Source organism: Macaca fascicularis, chromosome 9 (genome assembly GCF_037993035.2).
Source record: "Macaca fascicularis isolate 582-1 chromosome 9, T2T-MFA8v1.1".
NCBI classification, from domain to species: domain Eukaryota; kingdom Metazoa; phylum Chordata; class Mammalia; order Primates; family Cercopithecidae; genus Macaca; species Macaca fascicularis.
The window spans coordinates 56,740,592-56,756,446 of record NC_088383.1 but is presented as its reverse complement, the minus strand read 5'-3'; the positions used below and the strand labels follow the sequence as shown (position 1 = coordinate 56,756,446).

At 52.4% G+C, this 15,855-nt stretch overlaps 1 protein-coding gene across 13 annotated transcripts in view; it reads right to left on the bottom strand.

Moving 5' to 3' along the window:
• The window catches only part of LOC123575473 (uncharacterized), a 79,195-nt gene that overhangs the window by 28,814 nt on the left and 34,526 nt on the right, over positions 1 to 15,855 (bottom strand). For 3 of the 13 annotated variants that reach the window (XM_074001588.1, XM_074001585.1, XM_065520689.1), the window contains exon 8: positions 13,914 to 13,992. The exons of the other annotated variants lie outside the window; for them this stretch is intronic. The gene's annotated coding sequence lies outside the window, so the exon portion shown is untranslated. Of the gene's footprint in view, positions 1 to 13,913; positions 13,993 to 15,855 lie in introns of those variants that run through there. 13 annotated transcript variants of the gene reach the window in all.

The following is a 15,855-nucleotide window of genomic DNA, read 5'->3' as shown; positions in this document are numbered from 1 at the left end:
CCCGCTGACAGGGAAGGTAACTTTGAAGGGCCAGCGGGGCGGACGCGAGGGCGCACTTCACGGGCTAGCCCCCCCACAGCCGCCTGACTCCATGGTGGCTTTACCCCTTCGGGAAATAGGACCCCCAGATGACACAGGAATCCCCAGGCTCCAGTACTGGCCATTCTCCACCAGTGATCTGTATAACTGGAAGACTCAGAGTGCTCGGTTTTCAGACAACCCCAAAGATTTACTGGCTTTACTGGATAGTGTCATGTTCACCCACCAGCCCACTTGGGATGATTGCCAGCAGCTCCTCCGAATCTTGTTTACCACGGAAGAGCGAGAGAGAATACAGGTAGAAGCTAGAAAGCTGGTCCCGGGGGACGACGGTCAACCGACTGCCAACCCCGACCTCATAAACGCGACCTTTCCTCTGACCAGGCCGGCGTGGAACTACAACACGGCAGAAGGTAGGGGACGGCTACACCTTTATCGCCAGACTCTAATGGCAGGTCTCCAGGCAGCTGCTCGCAAGCCCACTAATTTGGCTAAAGTATATTCTATTCTGCAGGGAAAGACAGAGAGCCCAGCCACCTACTTAGAAAGATTAATGGAAGCTTTTAGACAGTACACCCCCATAGATCCAGAGGCTCCAGGAAGTCAGGCAGCTGTTGTAATGTCTTTCGTAAATCAGGCAGCCCCAGATATTAAAAAAAAACTCCAGAAATTAGAAGACTTGGAAGGAAAGCGGATTCAAGACCTCCTTCAGATAGCCCAGCGGGTTTACAATAACAGAGATACTCCAGAGGAAAGGCAATTTAAGGCCACTGAAAAAATGACCAAGGTCCTGGCAGCAGTGGTACAGAAAGAGCATCTACAGCTAGAGTACACCCAACCTAGGCGGCCCCCAAGGCATGATAACCTGAGAAAAGACCAATGTGCCTACTGCAAGGAGGCTGGCCACTGGGTAAGAGACTGCCCCAAAAAGAAACAACGAGGACAGGGACCCCCTAGGTCTACACCCGTACTAGTCACTCAAGATGAAGACTAGGGAAGACGGGGTTCAGATCCCCTCCCCGAACCTAGGGTAACTTTGCAAGTGGAGGGGTCCCCAGTCCAGTTCTTGGTCGATACGGGAGCACAGCACTCAGTCTTAGTTAAAACTAATGGGAAATTGTCCTCCAAGTCCTCGTGGGTACAAGGGGCCACAGGAGTTAAAAAATACCCATGGACAACACAAAGGACAGTAAACCTCGGAGCCAAGAATGTAACCCATTCTTTCCTGGTCATCCCTGAGAGCCCCTGTCCCCTATTAGGGAGAGACCTGCTAACTAAAATGGGAGCACAGATCCATTTCCTCCCTGAAGGGCCGGTCGTTACCAACTCCCACAATCGGCCCGTGTCCGTCCTGACTATAACCCTAGAAGATGAGTACCGGCTCCACCAGGAGCGAGCGGCCCCTGACCAGGACATAGCAACCTGGCTCCAGCAATATCCAGAAGCTTGGGCGGAAACGGGGGACTTAGGACTAGCAAAACACCGTCCTGCCTTGTTTGTTGAACTTAAGCCTGGGACAGACCCCGTGCGGGTACGCCAATACCCGATGCCCCTAGAGGCCAAGAAAGGAATTGCCCCGCATATCCGCCGGCTCCTTGACCAAGGGGTCCTTCGCCCATGTCACTCGCCCTGGAATACTCCATTGTTGCCGGTACGAAAACCTAATAGTGGAGAATACAGACCTGTACAAGACTTAAGAGAAATCAATAAGAGGGTTGTGGACATACATCCAACTGTGCCTAACCCGTATACCCTCCTGAGTACCTTAAACCCTAAACATCAATGGTACACTGTTTTAGATTTGAAAGATGCTTTCTTCAGTTTGCCTTTAGCCCCTCAGAGCCAAAAGCTCTTCGCCTTCGAGTAGAATGACCCTGATAGGGGCATAAGTGGCCAATTGACATGGACCAGGCTGCCTCAGGGATTTAAAAACTCTCCTACCCTGTTCGATGAGGCCCTCCATGAAGACCTGGGTGAGTACCGACGCAAACACCCTGAAATAACTTTACTACAGTATGTTGATGACCTCCTAATTGCTGCTGAGACCCAAGAAGCTTGCATCCAAGGGACCAAGGGTCTCTTACAAGCTCTGGGGAATCTGGGCTACCGAGCCTCGGCAAAGAAAGCTCAAATCTGTAAGCCAGAGGTAACATATCTAGGGTACCTGCTTAAAGAAGGGCAGCGCTGGTTAACAGATGCCCGGAAACAAATTGTTCTGCAGATCCCCAGGCCACAATCCACCCGACAAGTGAGGGAATTCCTGGGGTCGGCGGGATTTTGCAGACTATGGATACCTGGGTTCGCAGAACTGGCTAAACCCTTGTATCAGGCAACCCGGGGGCAGCAGCCATTTAATTGGACAGACAAAGCCGAGTCGGCTTTCCAACAGATTAAAACCGCCTTACTCTCTGCACCTGCACTGGGGCTACCTGATGTTACCAAGCCCTTCCACCTATATGTGGACGAGAATACGGGTGTCGCCAAGGCGGTAATAACTCAGAACTCAGGCCCCTGGCGGAGGCCAGTTGCCTACCTGTCAAAGAAGTTAGACCCAGTGGCTGCTGGGTGGCCCCCTTGTCTCCGAATGATTGCGGCCACGGCTCTGATGGTGCAAGATGCTGATAAACTTGTCATGGGACAAGAATTGCGGGTCATTACTCCACATGCCATCGAAGGTGTACTCAAACAGCCACCTAATCGATGGATGAGTAACGCCCGGCTCACCCACTACCAAGGACTCCTACTAAATCCTCTCAGGATAACTTTCCTGCCCCCAACGACCTTAAACCCTGCCTTGCTGCTGCCCAACCCGGACCTGGACGCCCCACTCCATGACTGCACCGAGATACTAGCTCAGGTGCATGGAGTTCGAGAAGACCTGCAGGACCGCCCACTTCCTGACGCCGACCTCGTCTGGTTCACTGATGGGAGCAGCTTCATGCATCAAGGCCAGAGGTACGCTGGAGCGGCAGTGACTTCAGAGACTGAGGTAATCTGGGCGGAACCCCTGCCCCCGGGGACATCGGCCCAGAAGGCCGAACTGATTGCGCTCACCCAAGCTCTTACTTTAGGGGTGGGGAAGAAGCTGACAGTATATACAGACAGCCGATATGCTTTTGCAACGGCGCATATACATGGGGCCATTTACAGGGAGCGAGGGTTACTGACGGCTGAAGGAAAAGAGATAAAAAACAAGCAAGAGATCCTAGCCCTGCTAACAGCCCTATGGAGGCCAGAAAAGTTAGCCATTGTGCATTGCCCAGGGCATCAGAAACCAACTACTCCAACTGCTCAAGGCAACTTTCTGGCAGACCAAACTGCAAGGAATGTGGCAAAGGCTCCCAGCCAACTCCTTACACTCCAGCTCCTTGACCCGGGCCCCCGGGACTTGCCAAATTTCCCTGAATATTCAGAACAAGATCTCCAGTGGATTGACAAACTTCCCCTGAAACAAGTCCAGAATGGGTGGTGGACTGATACTAATGACCAAACCATCCTACCAGAAAAATTAGGACAACAGGTGTTAGAACACATCCACCGAACCACCCACCTGGGGGCCCGGCGGATGATAGACCTGATCAGACGCTCCAGGCTCAAAATCAGACATATAGCTGAGACGGCCAGCAGTATCGTGACAAGTTGCAAAGTCTGCCAGCTTAACAACGCATACCCTCAATCTCAAGCTGCAACAGGAACAAGGCTCAGGGGAACCAGGCCCGGTATCTACTGGGAAGTAGATTTTACTGAAATAAAGCCAGGAAAGTACGGGTACCAGTACTTACTTGTCTTTGTAGATACTTTTTCAGGGTGGACGGAAGCATTCCCAACCAAAAGAGAAACTGCTCAGGTCATAGCAAAGAAAATTCTGGAAGATATCCTTCCCAGGTATGGCTTCCCCGTCCAGATAGGGTCAGATAATGGGCCCACTTTCGTCGCTAAGGTAAGTCAGGATTTGGCTTCCATCCTTGGGGCAAATTGGAAACTCCATTGCGCTTACAGGCCCCAGAGTTCAGGACAGGTAGAAAGGATGAATCGGACCTTAAAAGAGACCTTAACTAAATTGACTATGGAGACTGGCGCTAATTGGGTAGTCCTTCTCCCCTACGCTCTGTTCCGGGCCCGTAATACCCCTTACAGACTGGGCCTTACCCCTTATGAAATCATGTATGGTAGACCCCCACCCCCAGTTCCCAGCCTAAAAGATGATCTGCTCAAGTCTGAAACAGAAAATGTCTCTGAACTCTTATTTTCCCTACAAGCCTTGCAGAAAATTCATCAAGAAATCTGGCCCAAGCTGAAGGAACTATATGAGACCAGTCCCCCACCGACACCCCATCCGTACCAGCCAGGAGACTGGGTCCTGGTCAAGCGACACCGACAAGAGACCCTAGAACCCAGGTGGAAAGGACCACTCCAGGTACTCCTAACCACACCCACCGCCCTAAAGGTAGAAGGCATCGCATCGTGGATCCACTACACCCACGTCAAGCCGGTGGACCCAACCTCCGACCTCCTGGGACCAATCACGGCGGCAGCTGAAGCACCGGACACGTGGACTGTGGACAGAGCTAAGAACAACCCCTTAAAACTCACCCTGCGCCGACAGCATAGCTCACTGCAAACATGCAGTTAGGTAGTCTGACTCTAACGTTGGTCGCCCTAGTGGCCGCTGGGGAAAACATAAAGCCAGCTCCTAATCCCTTTGTCTGGAGATTCTGGCTTTATGAAAACCAAACCCACCCTGGGCAACCTCATAAGCCCGGGAAATTAGTGGCCAGTGCAGATTGCCCCTCCTCAGGGTGCAATAGCCCAATTTTACTAAATTTTACCGATTTCCCAATAGCCAAACCAGTGGCACCAATGATATGCTTCGAGTATGATCAGACTCAATACAATTGTAAGCACTATTGGTGGCACCAAAGTGCCGGCTGCCCTTATAACTATTGTATCGTCCATAAATACCAATGGTGGGGTGGAAAAGAACAGATAGATCCCAGATGGCCCTTCCATCGTAGACGAGATGGAGACCTTTCATATACATGGATAGTTAGAGACCCCTGGAACTCCCGCTGGACCACGCCTCAACACGGGGCTGTATACTACTCCTCCGCCTCCACATGGCCTAGCAGTCACCTCTATCTGTGGCGGGGTCTAGTGCAGGTACGGCCCCTGGTCCATGGAAATATCCAGCGACAAGAAAACCGCCTGACACAAGATTTACGTCCTTTTTCCTGGTTAAAATTATTGCAAGAAGGATTAGAACTTGCTAACCTTACAGGACTTCACAGCCTGTCTGGCGGCTTTCTGTGTGCCACTCTAGGGCGTCCACCGCTAACCGCTGTCCCCCTGCCGTGGGGATCCTCTACCTCTGCCCAAGCTAACAACCACCGAAACCCCTCATATGCCCCTATCCCTAACATGCCACTATACCTAAACCCCAGTCAAGAAAAGTTTCCCTACTGTTTCTCAGGAACTAATTCCAGCCTCTGCAGCATCACTGCAACGCCCCCTAATATCACCTTAAGGGCTCCGTCAGGCATATTCTTCTGGTGTAATGGAACATTATCTAAAAACCTATCAAGCCCCTCTGTTACCAACCTACTGTGTCTTCCTGTCACATTAGTTCCCCGGTTGACTCTACTTACTGCCGGAGAGTTCCTAGGGTATACGGGTAACTGGACTAGTGCTGTTATTCACCCAGTCCCTAGACCGAGACCTGCAAGAGCCATATTTCTCCCCCTCATTGCAGGAATCTCCCTCACCGCATCCTTCATGGCAGCTGGACTGGCGGAGGGAGCCTTAGGTCACACCCTCATAGAAAGTAACAAGCTGTACCAACAATTTGCCATTGCTATGGAGGAGTCAGCTGAGTCCCTTGCCTCCCTCCAGCGGCAGCTCACGTCCCTAGCACAGGTAACCTTGCAGAACCGGAGGGCCTTAGACCTACTCACTGCTGAAAAAGGGGGTACGTGTATGTTCCTAAAGGAAGACTGTTGTTTCTACATAAATGAATCAGGACTTGTGGAGGACCGGGTCCAACAGTTACGCAAGTTAAGCACAGAAGTAAGAACACAGCAGTTTGCTTCAGCTGCAGACCAATAGTGGAACTCATCTATGTTTTCTCTGTTAGCCCCCTTCCTTGGACCCCTGCTGAGTCTTCTATTTCTGCTTACCGTAGGACCTTGTGTTGTTAACAGAATTTTGCGGTTCGTTAGAGAAAGATTTGACACTGTACAACTCATGGTCCTCAGAGCCCAATACCAACCTGTAGACGCTGAAACAGAATCAGACTTGTAAGACCCAAGATTGGCTCTAGAGATACCTGAAAAGAAGGGGGGAATGAGAGGAGCCGGGCACATTCCTCAGCCCCGGGCTCAAAACAAACAAGCCCAATACAAACACATCCCATCCTCCCATCCCACCACATATCACCATATATCTCTCAAACTTCCTGAGCCCAGTACAAACACATCCCATCCTCCCATCCCACCACATATCGCCACATATCTCTCAAACTTCCTGAGCCCAGTACAAACACATCCCATCCTCCCATCCCACCACATATCGCCATATATCTCTCAAACTTCCTGAGCCCAGTACAAACACCACCTGGAAAAGTCTCCGATAAGGAGGCAGCCGTTCAAAGTTTTACTGAAAGCGCGGGAACCAAAAGAATTCCTTTGTTCCCCTGTAACTTTCGGGCTATAAAAAGCAAACACTCGCATTGTTCGGGGCCCTCTTGTATGCTGTGTAATGGAGGGACCAAGTTCGAACTTGTTGTAAAGATCCTTGCCGCTTGGCTTTGACTCTGGACTCTGGTGGTCTTCTTTGGGGAACAGAGGGTCTGGGCATAAGATGACAAAAACTCTTAACAAATTAGGCATAGAAGGAATATACCTCAATATAATAAAGGCCTCATATGACAAACTCACAGCTAATATCACATGAAATGGGGAAAAGCTGAAAGCTTTCCCTCTAAGAAGTGGAACAAGGCGGGGATGCCCACTTCCACCCCTCCTATTCAAAATAGTACTGAATATCTTAGCCACAGCAATCAGGCAAGTGAAAGAAATAAAAGGCACCCAAACTGGAAAAGAGGAAGTCAAATTTTCCTTCTTGGCAAATGACATGATTTTATACTTAGAAAAACCTAAAGACTCCACCAAAAAACTTCTAGATCTGACAAACAAATTCAGTAAAGTTTCAGGATACAAAATCAACATATAGGCTGGGTGCAGAGACTCACATAGGTAATCCCAGCATTTTGGTGGAAGGATTGCTTGAGCCCAGGATTTCAAGACCAGCCTGGACAACATAGTGAGACACTCATCTCTATTATCATTGTAAAAAATTATCAAATAAACATACAAAATTCAGTAGCACCAATAATAACAGAGCTGGAAAAGAAATCAAGAAGGCAATCCCATTAACAATAACTACAAAAAAAAAAAAACAACTAGAAATAAATTTATCCAAGGAGGTGAAAGATCTCAATAAGGAAAACTACAAAACACTGATGAAAGAAATTGAAGAGGACACAAACAAATGGAAAGACATCCCATTTACACAAATTGGACAAGTTAATATTACTAAAATGATTGTACTACCCAAAGCCATCTGCAGATTCGATGCAATTACTAACAAAATACCAATGTCATTTTTCACACGCCAACTCCACACAGGCAGTGACCTTAGCCAGGAATGGATTTTTTTCTGATCAGCATCATCATTTCTCACTCAGTATTCAGAAGACGTTGAATGAAACGTTATTTGAGGACCTGCTGTGTGACATTTTGCACTGAAGGGAGATGCACTTGCAGGTGTTTCCATAGATCACTCTGACAGCAGGACATGGGGTGGAACCTGACTCAGACATGAGCCTCCCCTCGGGTCAGTTCATAGCCCGGCTCTACCACTCAACGATCCTGCCATGTTGAGCCTATCACGAAACATCAGAGCCTCGGTGTCCACAGCTGTGAAATGCAGACAGTAGTGACTGCCTTGCAGGACAGAGAGGTGGCCATGAACACAATAAGGACCTGGAGCCAGGCTGTTGGATGCTTGTCCTATTGCTTCCTGGTTGTGTGACCCTGGGTAGGTTACCTAACTTTGTAGGGCTTCTAGCTTCCTCCCCGCAATAGAGTTATGACATATGTTACTTTGTGGAATGTACTTGCAACAGTGTCTGCGCACCTTAAGGTCTATATGAATGGCAGCTATGAGCCTTCCTGGGTGTTGTGAGAATGAAATGAGATCCAATTTCTAAAGGGCTTCCTGCTGTGGTGCGCACACGAATTAAACTCACTGCAGAGGCTGTTATATCATTGTGGGCACTACATTTGGTGACAGAGGGTAAGGTTTCACATTATTAGCCTGACTTTCCTGATGGATCTAGCAATACTGTTTCCCATTAACATAATGAGCATCCACAGGATAAGGTGAAGGAGGATCGTCAGCATGGATGGGAGGTAGAGTTTGACTCAAGAGCCTCGGAGTCTTGCTGCTGCATTTTGTATGAGTGTGTAGTGGGGATGGCCTGGAAGAAGACACTATCAAAAAATTTATTCAGGGAACTGAAGGTGATGGAGCAGGGAGACACACTCAATTTAAAACAAAAATTGAAAGTAAACAAGACTGACTGCTTTTGCCACAAAAATGTTGAGGTTTTTGGTAAACCAAGCCTTTGAGAATTTCCTGCATTATCATGTGCTGAAATGCAAAAATGTTTGGGTTTGCCGAAACCAGCAACTAAACAAGGTTTTAAAAGGCGAGAGACAGGCCTGGCTCACCTGGGCCCTGTGCTGACACCACATCCATGGCACCTGGCGGCAGCTTGGGTGAAAGAGGTCACAAAAGGTATCCAGATTGCCCTGAAAAGCAGCGTGGCCACGATGAAGCCATGCAGCCTGGATGCCTTCTCAGGACTCCCCAGCCCTCCATGGCTCTGTTCCAAGGAACACACCCAGAGAAAGCTCCCATTTCCCCCTGGAGGAGGGGCCTGGCAGGGTTGCATGTTGGAGACGTGGTCACTGTGGCCACAGAGAGTTTTGGAATCTGGACCAAAAAGTACTTTGGTTGTAGAAAGAAGAAAAGCCAGGGGCAGATTCACAGGAAAAGTCTAAAGGTGGGAGGAGCCTGTGGTTCCAAGCAGAGGTCCTGAAGGGGAGCATGAGTTAGGCCTGGGGGCCCAGCATGGGGGCCTGGCCAGGAGGGAGGAGGAGCCTTGCTGCTGGGTCACACAAGGGGAAGGCAGGTGAGAGGACCATGCCCTGCTCAGGGGGTAGGTACCTGACCCCAGGGAAGAGAGAAGAGGAAGGCAGAGAAAAACAGGCCAGAAAGCAGCCCAGGACCCACGGCGGGCAGCCCCTTGGCCACTGGTTGCTGCAGTCAGGCCTTTCTGGGCCCTGGTGGGGATGGGATGAGGGCCGTGCATTGCAAGGCAGTGCAGGCCGCTGGCAGGTGACCTCCTGCCCCTAGAGGCTGTGTTTCAGCTTCTCTGTGCCCCACAATCTGGGGAGAGACAGGCCTGGCTTCCCCAGATACCCACTGAGGCTGCAGAGGAGCCTGACACTCCCAGGAGGAAGCAAGAGATCTGACCACAGACAGAGCCAGGACCAAGGGGGAGAGGGGCAGACCAGGCAGGAACTCTGGGGTCCTTCTCCCTCAACACCAGCCACCCAGGCGCCCTCTCTACCCCTGTGCAGGGCCCCTGCTGCTGCCTGGCTGGGTTCCCCTCAGCAAGATGGGCCTGTACCTGCCCGGGAAGGAGGTTTCCTCAGGGAGAGTGGTTGTGTTGGCTCCGGGGCTCGAGCTCCTGCACAGGTGTCTTGTGAGGGCGCTTTCGGGTCTCCACCTCCTCCCCTCCCTGCAGTGCCTGTCAGCCCATCTCAGCAGGCGACAAGCCCACTCAGGGACAGCTTTTCCTCACTGCCTGAAGATCCTGCTGCCTGGGCTGGCAGGTGCCCCTGGCATCCTTGCAGTGTTTGTTGTGGTGAGAATGCGTGTCAGGACTGGTCAATTCTATTTTTTTTTTTTCTGATCTACATGACCTTTTGTGACTCAGGTTGCTTGACCCATGCACCTGCAGACAGGTGGTTTAAAGCCGAGGCCACTGCCAGAGCTGAGGTACCCCTGTGGGAACCAGGAACCAGTCAGACATCAAAAGCTGCCACTGTACAGAAACGGATCCTTCTAGGGAGGGAGTTCAATGTGTGGGGACAGACCTGGTAGTGCAGGGGACAGGATCCCTCACATATGCCTGCCACTGGGGCACTAGCATGAGGTGGACCTCTGGTTTCTCTGGGCACCAGGTGACCAAAGTCCATCCTCCATAGAGTCTGCCTTCCTCCAGGAAGGGCCTGGTCTCTGCAGTGGGACCCAGCTGCTCCTCCTCCCGTAGTCCTAGCCTGGGGATTGCAGCCCCTCTCCACTGTGCTTCTCACCTCTACCCCTCTCATCCCGCACACTCCTTGACACCCACAGCAACAATCACAGTGGGGCAGGTGTTTACAGGAGCCGGGGGCGGAGGCAGTGGATGCGGAAGTTGTGGTGGTGGAAATGGTGGTATCTCCTGCTCTAGCACCAAAAAAAAAAAAAAAAACAACAACAATGGTTTGCTGACTTTTCAGACAACGCTTAAGAGCAAGGGTATGGTGTCATTGCCTCAGCACCGGGCACAGTGCTGGCCACTCCCAGATGTGTATCTGGGAAGTGAAAGGACTAGTGAGGAGCCCACACCACAGGGGACCGTCCTTCACGTAAGAAACACGCAAACTTCCTGGTTTGCAGACATGCCTCTTCCCCTAAATACTAACAACTTCGTCCCAGTCGCCTTGGTTCTCCCGAGGCCAGCCTTGTTGGAGGAAGCCTGTCCTGGGGGCTGTGCAATGGTTCCAGCATTTGCAGATGACTGTCTGCATCCACCTGGTTGCAGATGCAGCCTCCCTGGGCCCACTACATAGCACCGCAGAGGCCATCCTTGACCAGGGAGGCCTGTTCCCACCCTGTCTCAGGCCCAGGGCCTCCTGCCTCAGTTACTCACCACTGCATATGGCCCCTGGGGTGGGTCCCCAGCCCAGGTGAGCCACAGCCTGCTCCCAGACTCCTGGTCCCTGTGTTCACTGGGCTGGTGTCCCTCCCAGTTTGGTGCCCGCCAGGACTCCTTCACCCCTCAGCCCTGCAGTCCCTAGAAGCTAACCCCAGCCAACCCCTCATCCCTGCCAGGAGACAGGGATCCAGAGAAGCCAAACGGAGCCACATCCGCATCTGGAGCCTGGGGACGGGGCTGAGCTCTGTCCTCTCCTCCCTCTGCTCTGTCCTCTGTCTGCAGCTCTCTGGGCTGGCTTTTTCTGCCCCAGCTCCCAGCGCCCCTGACACTCTCCCTGCCCTGGGCTCCATCTCTGCTTTTGTCTCCTGCTCTGCCTTATAGGGGGCCCTTCCCACTTCTGTGGGGTTGACATTTCACTCTCAGCCCCGACAAACCAGGACTGTGAGCTGCCCGTGGGGAGCTTCATTTCTGTCCCTCCCCAGCCCAGCATGGGGCCCAGGGGAAGCTGGAGCTCAGGAAAGACAGATGAAGGAATGGGGAAGGCACCAGACATGTACCGAGATCCATGCTGGTTTCCCAAGTCACAGACAGCTAGGAGTTACAGCACCATCCTCCATTTGGGCCATCAGGACCTCAGGGGGGACCCTCTCTTCCTCCCTTCACACAGAGGCTGCCTCCTGGCCCTTGTCCATCTGAGGCTTCCAGAAGTCCTGATTGTTGAGGCAGCCCTGGTTTCAGGGGTTCTGGGGTCACTCTTCTCTAGGAGCCAGGGCAGGCCTCACCCCCTTGTCCACGGCATCCCAGGCCAGCTCTATGTGGCCAGCCCGGGGCAGGAGGTCCTGCAGAAGCCCAGGCTTGCTAGGCTCTGGGAATGTGTGGACAGGTCTGCCACTCCCTGGGCTCATGTGATGAGCCAGGAGCTGAGGGAAACTTCCCACAGGCTGGATCATGGGGCAGTCACATGTTAGAGTCCCTCAGAGGACGGGCCTGTACCTGGGCCCCAGGGCTGGGTGGGGAAAAATCACTTGCCTTCTTGCAGCACAGCCACCAGACACAACACAGTAGCAGTGGTGCAAGCAGCAGGGGTGGCACAAAATAGAGCCAGTTGCGAAAAATGCCCTGGTGGAGAAAGACAGCACCATGAACCACGTCTAAGGGACAGAGGAATGCCAGGCCTGGGAGGGCCTGGGTAGCCTCATCCTGGTGCCCACCAATTGGGGGCCCATCTGCCCACTCCCCCTTCTCTACAGGTGGTCCCACCTCAAGGCACAATAGTGGGGTTGGGGATAAGGGATGCTCCCAAGGGAACTACAAACCCCTCCTCTGGACCCGCTGAAAGTCTCTGCCCAAGAGCCCTGTCAAGAAAGTCCTGGAAGCTCACACTGTCTGACAAACCCCCCCTCACCGCACACCTTGCCTGCAGCACAAGGCTTCTGGGAGGACCCCAAAATCTCCAGGTACAATGATGGGCAAGGGTGGGGGTGCTGTGGCCAAGAGAGGTGCAGGTGCAGGAGCAAGGACAGGAAACCCAGGTCCATCCCCAACAGCCTATATCCCCACTTCCAGGCTCTGCACCGTGGGCACATCCACACACCGCTCTGAGCCTCAGCCTCCACACCTCTGTGAAGAGAATGGGCCTCCCTCCCTGGGGGCACTTGTGAGGTTTAGAGAGCTCAGACAAAGTCCTGGCTCAGAACCAGGCCACATGGGGTGTAAGCAACAGGAACTCTTCTCTGGGTGTTCTTCACAATGAAGGGAACTTGGGTGACATCCATGCGAATACAAGCTGCCCAGGCCTTCCCCAAACCCAGAGCTCTGTTTAGAGAGAAAGATGGGGAGGGCAGGGGAGGGCAGGGAGGGAAGGGGAGAGGAGGAGAGGGGGCCTGTGCTGAGAACCCAGCTGGCTGAAGGAGAGGAACCACTGAGGCTGAGCATGAAGGCCGCTGGTGAGGCTGGAGCCCCAGGGCTGCTCCTGATATGCCTGTCACCGTGGAGCCTTTAGTGGGTGGAATCCTGATGGGGAATGTGTGTGTTCAGCCTGCTAATCCATGCGTGGATATGCAGGGACAGGCAAGGGGAGACCCAGAGGGAGGACTGTCAACACTGGTGAGTCCTCACATATAAGACTGGGTACAAGGCAGTGGAGTGGGCTCAGGCCTCCCGCGCGTCCCTCCAGCACATCCTCCTGCCTATGTGGCCCTGGGCCAAGCTGCCCAAAGATGTGGAGCTCTGAAGGGCAGACTCTTAGGATACAGCATCTCCATTCCCAGGGGCCTCTTGGAGCTGAGCCCAGGTCCCAGTGCCCTAGAGCCTCCCCTTCATCCAACAGGAGGGGACGAAATGCAGAACTCAGCGAGGGAGCGGAGAGGGACATCTCAGGGACTCAAGCAAGGAGCAGAGGCAGAAAGGTTCAAGGCATCTGGGCCTTGAATGACAGCAGCTTACAACCAGGCAGGCTCGGGGGCCAGGGTCATGAGTGGGTTTAGGACCAGATCAGCAGCTGGGGCACCAGTTCAGTAGCACACACACACCCTGACGGCAGTGTGTGGAATCCTCCAGAACTCCTGGGCCTGGGAGGTCCATGTGGAGAAGCTGGACACCCAGGAGGTGCTGGACTCTGGCTCCTGGCAGACAGCCTCCTAGCTTCACCCACCTGCACCATCTGGAAGCCTGGTTGGAGCAGCCTCAGGTGCCTGCTGCACACACTACTTTCTGGGACTGCCTGGGAACTGCCTGCCCTTTCTGTCCTCCCCAGGGTATATCTCCTTCTAGTGCAGAGGCTCTGGACAGTCCTCATACATGTTTGCAACCCCATCCTGGTACTCACACATGTGCTGCTGGTGACGCTGACATTGCTCTTGAAGAATGTTTTGCCGTTGTTCAAGCTGACTTCAATAAAGTACTCCCTAAAGCACAGAAAACGCAGATGGCGAGACCCAGCCCGGAGAGATGCAGTTCTTGCCCTTGGCCAGTGGACAGCATGGGTCATGAGAGGTCATTCCCCAAACACTTGCAGGTCAACTCAGCAATGATGACCAAAGGGTAAGCGGGTCAGGCAGTGAGGGGCGCTGCATGGGGTCTCATGCCATTGTGACCGTGTCCTAAATGACCAGGGACCACTGCTTGGTGTCACCATCCTGGCTCTTCTGTATTTACAGAGTCTGTTGGCTTAACTCTGAGAGGCAACCTGGAGCAAAGGTACCATTCCTCGGGCAATTATCTCCTGCATCCTGCCCTCCTCACAGACCCTAGAACACTGCAGATCCCTGAATACCTTTGGGGCCACCAATGATAAAAGGTGGGGAAAGTGCCCTTAGCCCAGTGTCAGACACGTGCAGCCCCAGCGGGGGGCAGGGGGGGGGGACATCCACATTGTGTATACCTCACTGTGCCCAACCCCGACTCCCTGGCCTCCTATCCTATAGGGCCTCCTGCCAGGTTTTTCTATCTTTGGTCCAGGGTAAGTTTTGGAAGCCTTGTCCATACTAATTGGATGTTCATTTAAAAGGAAATGACATGGGAAGAATGTCGATGCACACATCTGACCACTGTCTCTCCCCATGCCTGTCCTCAGCATGCAGAGCTGACCCTGTGGCCCAGGACCAGCATCTGGGCTCTGCCTTCCTCTTACAGAGACCCCTGTGAGTACCCACCACACCCAGGCCCTGTGCAGTGCTCTGCTGTGTAACAGGAACAGGCAGGCAGAGTCCCTGCTCTCAAGGGACTCACATTTAGAGATTGCATGGGACACAGAAAACAAAATTGTAAAAAAATAAAATAAAGTAAACAGGACAAAACAGATGATAAAGAGTGCAACGTGCTGTGATGTCCATGACCAGAGGACATGAGGGGACCAGAGGGGAAGGGACAGTCACTTCATTATGCGTGACTTCTCCTATCTTGTAGAGCCACAATTTCTGGTCTAGAGGATCATGAAATGATGCAAGGCCAGGGATTTGCTTCAAAATACTCTGTGGTAAGGGTACCAAGGAAAGCAGGTGGGGGCAGGTTAAGAATGATTGAAAGTAGGTGATGGCTTCTTCAAGTTCATGGCACAATTCTTGCTACTTTGTATAGTGTTGTAAACTTCCATGAAAAATAAATTCTCTCTGAAGAGGTGACAATCCAGCTGAGATTAAAAAGATGAGGAGCCAGCCAGGCAAAGATCCCAGGCAAGGGTGCTTGGGGCTGAGAGAGTGGCCTGTGCCAATGCTCTGGGCAGTGACTCACTGACCTTGTCAAGGAGGGAAAGAGGTGACCCAGGACAGGGGGCAGGGCCTCCTGGGCCCTGGAAAGGGGTTGGGGTTTTATTTCTTGTGCAGTGAATCTGTCCAGGTTGGGCAGATCCAGGATATATTTTGCACATGGAGGCAACAGGACTTGCTGGTGGGATGGATGTGAAGAGGAAGCTCGGAGGAGTCAAAGATGACATTTGAGTGTTTGACCAGAACAACCGGCTGGACAGTGACACCATTTACCAAAAGGGGGAAGCCTGAAGAGGGGACTGGTTTTGTTTGTTTGTTTTAAGTCTGTAACTTTCTTTCCCAATGTTTATTTATTTATATATTTACTTATTCATTTTTGTGGGAGCGTGATGGGCTCAGGAGAGTTCATTAACGTGTAGACATGGAACCTTCTCACTCCTGAGCCCACACCCTTTTCATGGCTCCTGAACTGTGGGGGAGGGCGTGGGCATCTGCCTGCTGGCCTTGATCCACCTCTCTACCCACTGGGTTCGGCTGCCAGGACCTCGGCTTCCCAGGGCTCAG